The following is a 9818-nucleotide window of genomic DNA, read 5'->3' on the forward strand; positions in this document are numbered from 1 at the left end:
TAAATCTACCCAACCCCACCCAAACCTCACGTCACTCTCAAACTTCAGCCGTCACCCCCACTCACTTTCTTCATCCTCTCGACCCCAGCAAACCCAGGAAGCCATAGCCAAGGATCGTGAAGCTCCAAGCGTCCCGTATTTGCGTCCCGTCGTCCCGGAACCGTCTCACGCTCGCGTTTCTCGTCGTCTACGGTGAAAGGCATGATTTCTTTCTTGAATTTTCGTACCATCTCAGTAATTATTGTAGGCGTATGGTGTATGTACTAAATTCTTTAAGAAATTACAGAAAATATGGTTTCCTCTCGGTTGCACATTCATGGCGCCTTGTTTTGTTTTCGTTCATGGACATACACATGTTTTCATGGTTACGGACGGCTAGGGTGCTGGTCAGGGATTCCTAGGTTGAGGTAGGGTGGTTTGGGCTCGAGTGGCTCGAGTGGTTCGAGCCAAACGAGCCCAAGTTTTGAGCTAGTGCAGTCGGCGGCTAGGGTTGACGCAGGTAAGGGTTACGGGTTCAGAGGCTTCGGGTTCGTCGTGCAGTCGTGCATGGGGCTGGGGCTAGGCATGGGTTAGGTCCGCCCGGACGTGGGCTACGTCCGGGCGGCGGCGCTCCGGCCAGGGGCGGCCGGAGCCGGCCGGCAGCAGGCCAAGAGGGCCTGCTGCTCACGGCCGAGAGGCTGTGGGAGAGGGGGGATCGGGTTGGGCTAGTCTAGGGGTCCGGGTCGGGTCTGGGTGGTCCGGGTCGGGTCGGCTAGGTAGTGGGTCGGGTTAGTGAGTTCGGGTCCGAGTTTGGTGGGCCGGGCTCGAGTATTTTATTTTTTTAAGTATTTTACAAAATTATGTGTTTTTGAGACTAATAAATTGAAATAAAATTATTTGGACTCCCAAATAATTTTATTTGGACTTTTAAAATTTTAATTAAGTTAGTCCATTAATTTTGTGAGCTTTTGAGCCCATAAAAATTATTGGGCCAGTCTATGAGTTTTTGGGCCCATTGGGCCAGTGTAAGTGTTATTGGGCTTGGTAAAATTTTTAATGGGCTTTATTAATTTAATTGGGCTTAGAATAATTATTTGGGCTTAAGGTTTGAAATAATGGGCTTAAGTATGTTAATGGGCCAGATTTAAGTTAATGGGCTTGTGTGTAGGGCCAGCAGTCCAGGACCATCCCTGAGAAAATTTGCATGTGTCCTGAATATATATTTAATTATTTTTATGCATTTAAGTTATTTTAATATTTATACGTTAGTAAGAAATTAAATTAAATATATATGATGGACACATATTTTATTCAAGTACATGCATTCATGAAATATTATTTTATGCATGATTTAATGTTAAATTGAGCAATAAAATATTTTATGTTGGAAGTTGAAGTAGTGTGATAATTTAAGGGGGATTCGTCCCCATATGATTGAAGGGCAGTTTACTGCCAATTTAATGAGGTGATTCGTCACCGGCCACGTACGTAGGTTTCCACGCTGATCAGTATTTAATGTATGATTTAAGGTTACACTACGGATACAACCATGCGATGTTAGAAAATGAATTGCTCAATAATGTTATGTATTAAGTTATGTATGTTTATTTAAGTTAAGTATGTTATGAAATTTTAAGCATGCTCATTCATGTATATGTATGTATTAGTATTAAATTGGTTTAAATTATTTTAAACCCTTGTTATGTTAGCATGTTGGGCCTCTAGGCTCACTACACTGGTATGGTGCAGGTGAGTACGTTGAGGATGACGTTGTACCCACCGGAGGCGAGGACGTATGAGCATGCATGCAGTGGCCCCGTGACCGTGAAATATTCTGAGTCGCTATGCATGATATTGTTTCTGTCAGAATGATACATTTTTATTATTTTCAGTTGCTCTAGAATATTTATTTAATATTTTCAGTGCATGCAAACTTTTATTTATTTATGCAGTATATTTTTAATTAATGTTTGACTCAGATATTTATTATATTTTTAAGAATGCATTTTTATTTAAGTATTTAATTGGTTATTCATTTTAAATACCTTTATTCGGTGCATATATGTATGGGCATATATGTACATATTATATTTAGTAAGTATAAAAAAAAAATTTTCCGCATATTTATTTATTATAGAGTTAGGGTCGTTTCAGGAACAGTAGTAGTAGTGGGCGCACACTGGAAGTCAGGACAGCGCCGAGCAGAATGTCTCTGGCGGCTGCAGAGCTGGCAGCGGCCCAAGTAAGGGCGTGAGGGACGCGAGCCCATGGCCTGAGGGTTCGGCAGGGGCGGTGGCCGAGAATTCCAGGTGTAACACCCGGAATTTTAATACGTAAATTCGCATGCATAATTAGGAGAAATTAATTTTTAAAATAAGGGTTAAATGAATTTATGTGTTATTATGTGATTTATATGCATGATTTAATTTATTTTTTTAAGCATTTAACCCATAATTAGTGATTTATATGATTTTTAGTATTTTAAATATTTGATCGCGTAGACGGGACCGTGGACGGACGAGATGACAACTTTCCACCCAAATGATTTTATGAGCCTTTTTAGAGCCCTAAAATATTATTTTGAGTCTTATTATCTCAAAATTTTTAGTATTTGATTTTATATAATTTTAGGAGTCCTTTTTATCCAAAATTAGCCAAGATAATGACTTTTAATCACTTTTAAAAATTCCCTTAATTTTAATTTCGGGATTTATGCTTTTACATCAGATTATTATTATTATTAGGACTTTTAAATAAAGTTTTGTTGGTATATTATCTTTATGTTGATTTTTATTATTTATTTAAATCATTATCTATTCTATTTAAACCAAAACAAATCAATTTCTACCCTACACAAATCCTTATCAGCCGACAACTCCCTTAGCTGCCTCCAACCTTTCTCCATCATCTTCTTCATGCCCCACAGCAGATTTCAGCCTCCATAGCCGATTTATTCAAGAAAAAATTCGAGTTCTTCGTAGGTCCGTCGTCCCGGAGTCGTTCACGCGGTCTAGCTTCGTTTTAAAAATCAAAGGCATGTCTATTCTTTCGTTTGAACACCATATAAGCTATTAATCATGAATGATTGTTTTATTTCGGATTTTAATCAGGAGCTTTTTGATTTATGCAAGAAGGTATGATTTTAATGCATGTTTGTTGATTGTTTCATGTCATGGTTCACGTTTCTGTTGCATGGTTCGGTCCAGAGGTTGTGGCTCGGTCAAGGGGGTGTCCTAGGGTGCCTAGGGTCGAGCTGGGTCCAGTGGTTCGAGCCATGCATGGCCAGGAGAGGAGCTGGTTCAGAACAGGTCCTAGGGTGCGCAGGTTGAGCGATGTTGGGAGATTGGGTCGTTCTCGGTCCATAAGGCGTTTTTTAGACTGATTCCAGTTGGGTTAGAACCACAAGACATAGGGGAAGGTAATCCAAGTTGTGCTCCGGCCAGTGGTGGCCGGAGATGGGCGGCCGAACGGTCGGAAGTCCGGCATCGCGCGCAGGACGCGAGCAGATTAAGGGATAGATGGTTTTGCTTCGTTCTCCTTCGTTAGGGATCGGTTTGGGCTGGTTTTTAGCTTGTTGGAAACCTCTTGAAGAGAGCTAGGGGTAGGTGGTGGTGCTCCGGCCAGGGGACGGCCGGAGCACGGCGGCAGCAGCCCCGGAAAGCTGCTGCTCGCACGGCCGAAGGTAAGGAGAGGAGGGGGGATCGGGTTGGGGGTTCTGGGTGGTTCCGGGTCGGGTCAGGGTAGTGGGTCGGGTCAGTAGGGTCTAGGGTCGGGTCAGGTAGGTCCGGGTCCGGGCTAGGTGGGCCGGGCTCGAGTATTTTAATTTTAAAATGTTTAATGTTTTAATGGGTTTTTGGGTCATTTAATTAGAAATAAAATTATTTGGGCTTCCAAATAATTTTATTTGGGCTTTCAAAATTATTTTTAAGTTAGCCCAATGATTTTTATGGGCTCGTAGGCCCACAGGAATTTTTGGGCCAGTCAGTGGATTTTGGGCCAGTCTAGAGTTTTATTGGGCTTAAGTTAAGTAATTAGGCTTAAATATTTTATTAGGTCAAGTTAAGTTTAATTAAGTTATTTGAGCTAAAATATGATTATTGGATTTTATTTAAGTTTAATGGGCTTAGAGTGAGTGACCAGCAGTCTGGACCAACCCATAAAAATAAACTAAGTCCGGAATATATATTTAATTATTTTTATGCATGAAGTCTATTTTAAGTAAAAGTATATTTATTATTAAAATTAATTAAATATATATTACGGACACATTTTAAGTGCATGCATACATGAAATATTTTATGATGTGTTTATGATTAAGATTTGAGCATGAAAAATATTTTATGGAAATTGAAGTGATGTGACAGCATAGAAGTGGTTTTACCACTGACACAGAGGTAGTTCTACTACCGGCATAGAAGTGGTTTTACCACTGACACAGAGGTAGTTCTACTACCGGCATAGAAGTGGTTTTACCACTGGCACAGAGGTAGTTTACTACCAGCATAGAGGTGGATTTATCCACCGCCACGTACGATGGTTCTTTAGACTGATCAGTCGGCACAGTTATTAGTCACATTCATGGATATGACCATACACAGTTTTTATGTTTATGACATGCTCAATTATGTTATGTATGATGAAGAAAATTATGTTATGTATAAGATTTATGATTCAGCATTTATGTTATGAAAAATGTTTCCATGCATGCTCATATACATGTATATGTATTAGTATTTACGTGATGCATTATTTTAACCCTTGTTATAAAGGATTAGACATGTTGAGCCTCTAGGCTCACTACGCTTATATGGTGCAGGTGAGTATGATGTAGCTCCTACCGGTGGCGAGGACGTATGAGCGAGCATGGCAGTGGCCCCGTGACCGTCGCAGTTATTTAGTCTATTATGATGAAATTCTGAAACATGTTTTATTTTATTATTGTTCCGCATATGAGATTTTTCAGCAGCATTGTTTATCATTTTAAATTGATGCAAGAAACATTTTAAGGATTTATTTATTTATTTAATATTTTTCAGGTTATTTAAGAAATATATGTTATTTTTATATACATATATGTATGGGCGTATATGTATAGTATTATTTAAAAAAAAAAGTTTTTCCGCATTTTATTAGTATTAGGCGTTTCAATTGGTATCAGAGCACGGTCCTCGGAGGGTGTCCATCTGCCACGTGAAGCTCAGAAATCCTGCTACTGGTCTGTAAGTTTTAAATGTTTTAATAAGATTTAGAAGGAGCATATGTATTAATTTTAAGTATTTCATGTTCAGTAAGACTTTTGAAACCCTTAGTTATGCATTGCGATTTACGTAAAGAAATATGTGGTGGTACAGAATGCCTCCCAGACAGATTCCGTCGAATTTCGAGGACGAAATTCAATTTAAGGGGGGGAGAATTGTAAGACCCGGAATTTTAATACGTAAATTCGCATGCATAATTAGGAGAAATTAATTTTTAAAATAAGGGTTAAATGAATTTATGTGTTATTATGTGATTTATATGCATGATTTAATTTATTTTTTTAAGCATTTAACCCATAATTAGTGATTTTTATGATTTTTAGTATTTTTAATATTTGATCGCGTAGACGAAACCGTGGACGGACGAGATGACAACTTTCCACCCAAATGATTTTATGAGCCTTTTTAGAGCCCTAAAATATTATTTTGAGTCTTATTATCTCAAAATTTTTAGTATTTGATTTTATATAATTTTAGGAGTCCTTTTTATCCAAAATTAGCCAAGATAATGACTTTTAATCACTTTTAAAAATTCCCTTAATTTTAATTTCGGGATTTATGCTTTTACATCAGATTATTATTATTATTAGGACTTTTAAATAAAGTTTTGTTGGTATATTATCTTTATGTTGATTTTTATTATTTATTTAAATCATTATCTATTCTATTTAAACCAAAACAAATCAATTTCTACCCTACACAAATCCTTATCAGCCGACAACTCCCTTAGCTGCCTCCAACCTTTCTCCATCATCTTCTTCACGCCCCACAGCAGATTTCAGCCTCCATAGCCGATTTATTCAAGAAAAAATTCGAGTTCTTCGTAGGTCCGTCGTCCCGGAGTCGTTCACGCGGTCTAGCTTCGTTTTAAAAATCAAAGGCATGTCTATTCTTTCGTTTGAACACCATATAAGCTATTAATCATGAATGATTGTTTTATTTCGGATTTTAATCAGGAGCTTTTTGATTTATGCAAGAAGGTATGATTTTAATGCATGTTTGTTGATTGTTTCATGTCATGGTTCACGTTTCTGTTGCATGGTTCGGTCCAGAGGTTGTGGCTCGGTCAAGGGGGTGTCCTAGGGTGCCTAGGGTCGAGCTGGGTCCAGTGGTTCGAGCCATGCATGGCCAGGAGAGGAGCTGGTTCAGAACAGGTCCTAGGGTGCGCAGGTTGAGCGATGTTGGGAGATTGGGTCGTTCTCGGTCCATAAGGCGTTTTTTAGACTGATTCCAGTTGGGTTAGAACCACAAGACATAGGGGAAGGTAATCCAAGTTGTGCTCCGGCCAGTGGTGGCCGGAGCTGGGCGGCCGAACGGTCGGAAGTCCGGCATCGCGCGCAGGACGCGAGCAGATTAAGGGATAGATGGTTTTGCTTCGTTCTCCTTCGTTAGGGATCGGTTTGGGCTGGTTTTTAGCTTGTTGGAAACCTCTTGAAGAGAGCTAGGGGTAGGTGGTGGTGCTCCGGCCAGGGGACGGCCGGAGCACGGCGGCAGCAGCCCCGGAAAGCTGCTGCTCGCACGGCCGAAGGTAAGGAGAGGAGGGGGGATCGGGTTGGGGGTTCTGGGTGGTTCCGGGTCGGGTCAGGGTAGTGGGTCGGGTCAGTAGGGTCTAGGGTCGGGTCAGGTAGGTCCGGGTCCGGGCTAGGTGGGCCGGGCTCGAGTATTTTAATTTTAAAATGTTTAATGTTTTAATGGGTTTTTGGGTCATTTAATTAGAAATAAAATTATTTGGGCTTCCAAATAATTTTATTTGGGCTTTCAAAATTATTTTTAAGTTAGCCCAATGATTTTTATGGGCTCGTAGGCCCACAGGAATTTTTGGGCCAGTCAGTGGATTTTGGGCCAGTCTAGAGTTTTATTGGGCTTAAGTTAAGTAATTAGGCTTAAATATTTTATTAGGTCAAGTTAAGTTTAATTAAGTTATTTGAGCTAAAATATGATTATTGGATTTTATTTAAGTTTAATGGGCTTAGAGTGAGTGACCAGCAGTCTGGACCAACCCATAAAAATAAACTAAGTCCGGAATATATATTTAATTATTTTTATGCATGAAGTCTATTTTAAGTAAAAGTATATTTATTATTAAAATTAATTAAATATATATTACGGACACATTTTAAGTGCATGCATACATGAAATATTTTATGATGTGTTTATGATTAAGATTTGAGCATGAAAAATATTTTATGGAAATTGAAGTGATGTGACAGCATAGAAGTGGTTTTACCACTGACACAGAGGTAGTTCTACTACCGGCATAGAAGTGGTTTTACCACTGGCACAGAGGTAGTTTACTACCAGCATAGAGGTGGATTTATCCACCGCCACGTACGATGATTCTTTAGACTGATCAGTCGGCACAGTTATTAGTCACATTCATGGATATGACCATACACAGTTTTTATGTTTATGACATGCTCAATTATGTTATGTATGATGAAGAAAATTATGTTATGTATAAGATTTATGATTCAGCATTTATGTTATGAAAAATGTTTCCATGCATGCTCATATACATGTATATGTATTAGTATTTACGTGATGCATTATTTTAACCCTTGTTATAAAGGATTAGACATGTTGAGCCTCTAGGCTCACTACGCTTATATGGTGCAGGTGAGTATGATGTAGCTCCTACCGGTGGCGAGGACGTATGAGCGAGCATGGCAGTGGCCCCGTGACCGTCGCAGTTATTTAGTCTATTATGATGAAATTCTGAAACATGTTTTATTTTATTATTGTTCCGCATATGAGATTTTTCAGCAGCATTGTTTATCATTTTAAATTGATGCAAGAAACATTTTAAGGATTTATTTATTTATTTAATATTTTTCAGGTTATTTAAGAAATATATGTTATTTTTATATACATATATGTATGGGCGTATATGTATAGTATTATTTAAAAAAAAAAAAGTTTTTCCGCATTTTATTAGTATTAGGCGTTTCACCAGGAATCGCCAGGATGGGAACCGGTCGGCGTATGACCAGCCTGGGGCCGGCGGTTGTTGGGGCCCGAACAATTCACAACATTAGCAGTGGCCGAAAGAGTGATCTGAGAGGCGGTGCGGGCAAGGAGATGAGCCTCATGATTAAGAAGCTTTTCATAAAGTTCCTCAAAGGAGATGACAGAGTCCCGGGCTTGAATTGCATGAGCCAATTCTTTGTAATCATCATCAAGGCCATGCAGAACCTTGATAGTGAGATCCTCAATATCAAGAGGTGAGTTCATGAGTGCCAGTTCATCAGCCTTTGTTTTGATAAACTGGATGAAATCAGTGATAGATTGGGAACCTTTCACCGGATTGCGAAGTTGGGTTTTCAGTTGAGTGATGCGACCACGGGATGGTTTCCCATATGTGTTAGCAAGCGTGGTTCAGGCATCAAAGGCGGTGCGTGCGGTGGCGATGAACGGGATCAGAGATGGAGACAACGATACAATGACGATGTTCAGAATAAGTTGGTCTTGTCGTATCCAGTCATGATAGGCAGGATTGGCGACCTGAGCATCGGAGACTGTAATAAGGCGATCAGGACATGGGTGGGAGCCATCAATGAAACCGATCAGATCATGACCAGTTAGTAGAGTCATGAACTGGAGACGCCAGGAGAGGTAATTAAAAGAGGTCAGCTTCAAGGGCGCATGAGCAGCAACATTGAAGGAGACGGGAGTGTTGAGGGCAGCGGCCGTATTGGTGGTTGTAGCCATAGAGGTGGCCGGCGAAGGAAAAAAAAAACGGCAAAGGTCGGCGGCGGCGGTTAGAAGCTAGGTTTAGTGGCGTAAGCCTTAGGCTTTGATACCATGTAGAAGCGTATGAGAAAATATATTCTGATATATTTCACCAATGAATGATACATCATATATTTATATACAACCTAAAGAGATAATGATAAAAGGAAACAAATATAAACAAATATACGAAGATATACACAATATATGTAAAGATATATTCCAATATCCCATCTAGAGTTAAAAGCAATTTGCATGCATCCACTAGTTCTTCCTTTTCTAATCACCAATATAATTTGCCATCAAATTTTAATTGACTATTTTAATTAAAATTTAATGAACTATATTAAAATTTAATAAACTATTTTAAATTTTATTTAACTATTTTTACAAGAGTACGCACTTCCATTAATGTTGTATAACTTGTATTGAACGAAATTATTTGCATTTTCATTAATTCATTCGCTTCTTCTCAAATATATATATATATATATATACATATATATATATATATATACTCCTGTACTCCTCAATTTATGAATTGATTAGAACTACATAATTAATGTAATCAGGTCTTGGGGCCTCACACAATCATGATTTGAGTATAAATTAATTGAGAGGAGTGAATCTGGGATTTTCTTATGTGAAAATCATCCAAACAAGTGAAATGAATTTGAGGTTGGATTTAATATCCAAGGTTTCAAATATTTTATTCCAAACATACAGATATAGTAAAAGAAGGATCATGACATTTATTATTATATAATATAATATATATCGCAGTAATCTCTTGACACCTAGGCCTAGCATGTCTTGTTGCAACCAAAACAAAAATATATTCTTCTGTTAACG

Source organism: Henckelia pumila, chromosome 2 (genome assembly GCF_033568475.1).
Source record: "Henckelia pumila isolate YLH828 chromosome 2, ASM3356847v2, whole genome shotgun sequence".
Taxonomy (NCBI): Eukaryota; Viridiplantae; Streptophyta; class Magnoliopsida; order Lamiales; family Gesneriaceae; genus Henckelia; species Henckelia pumila.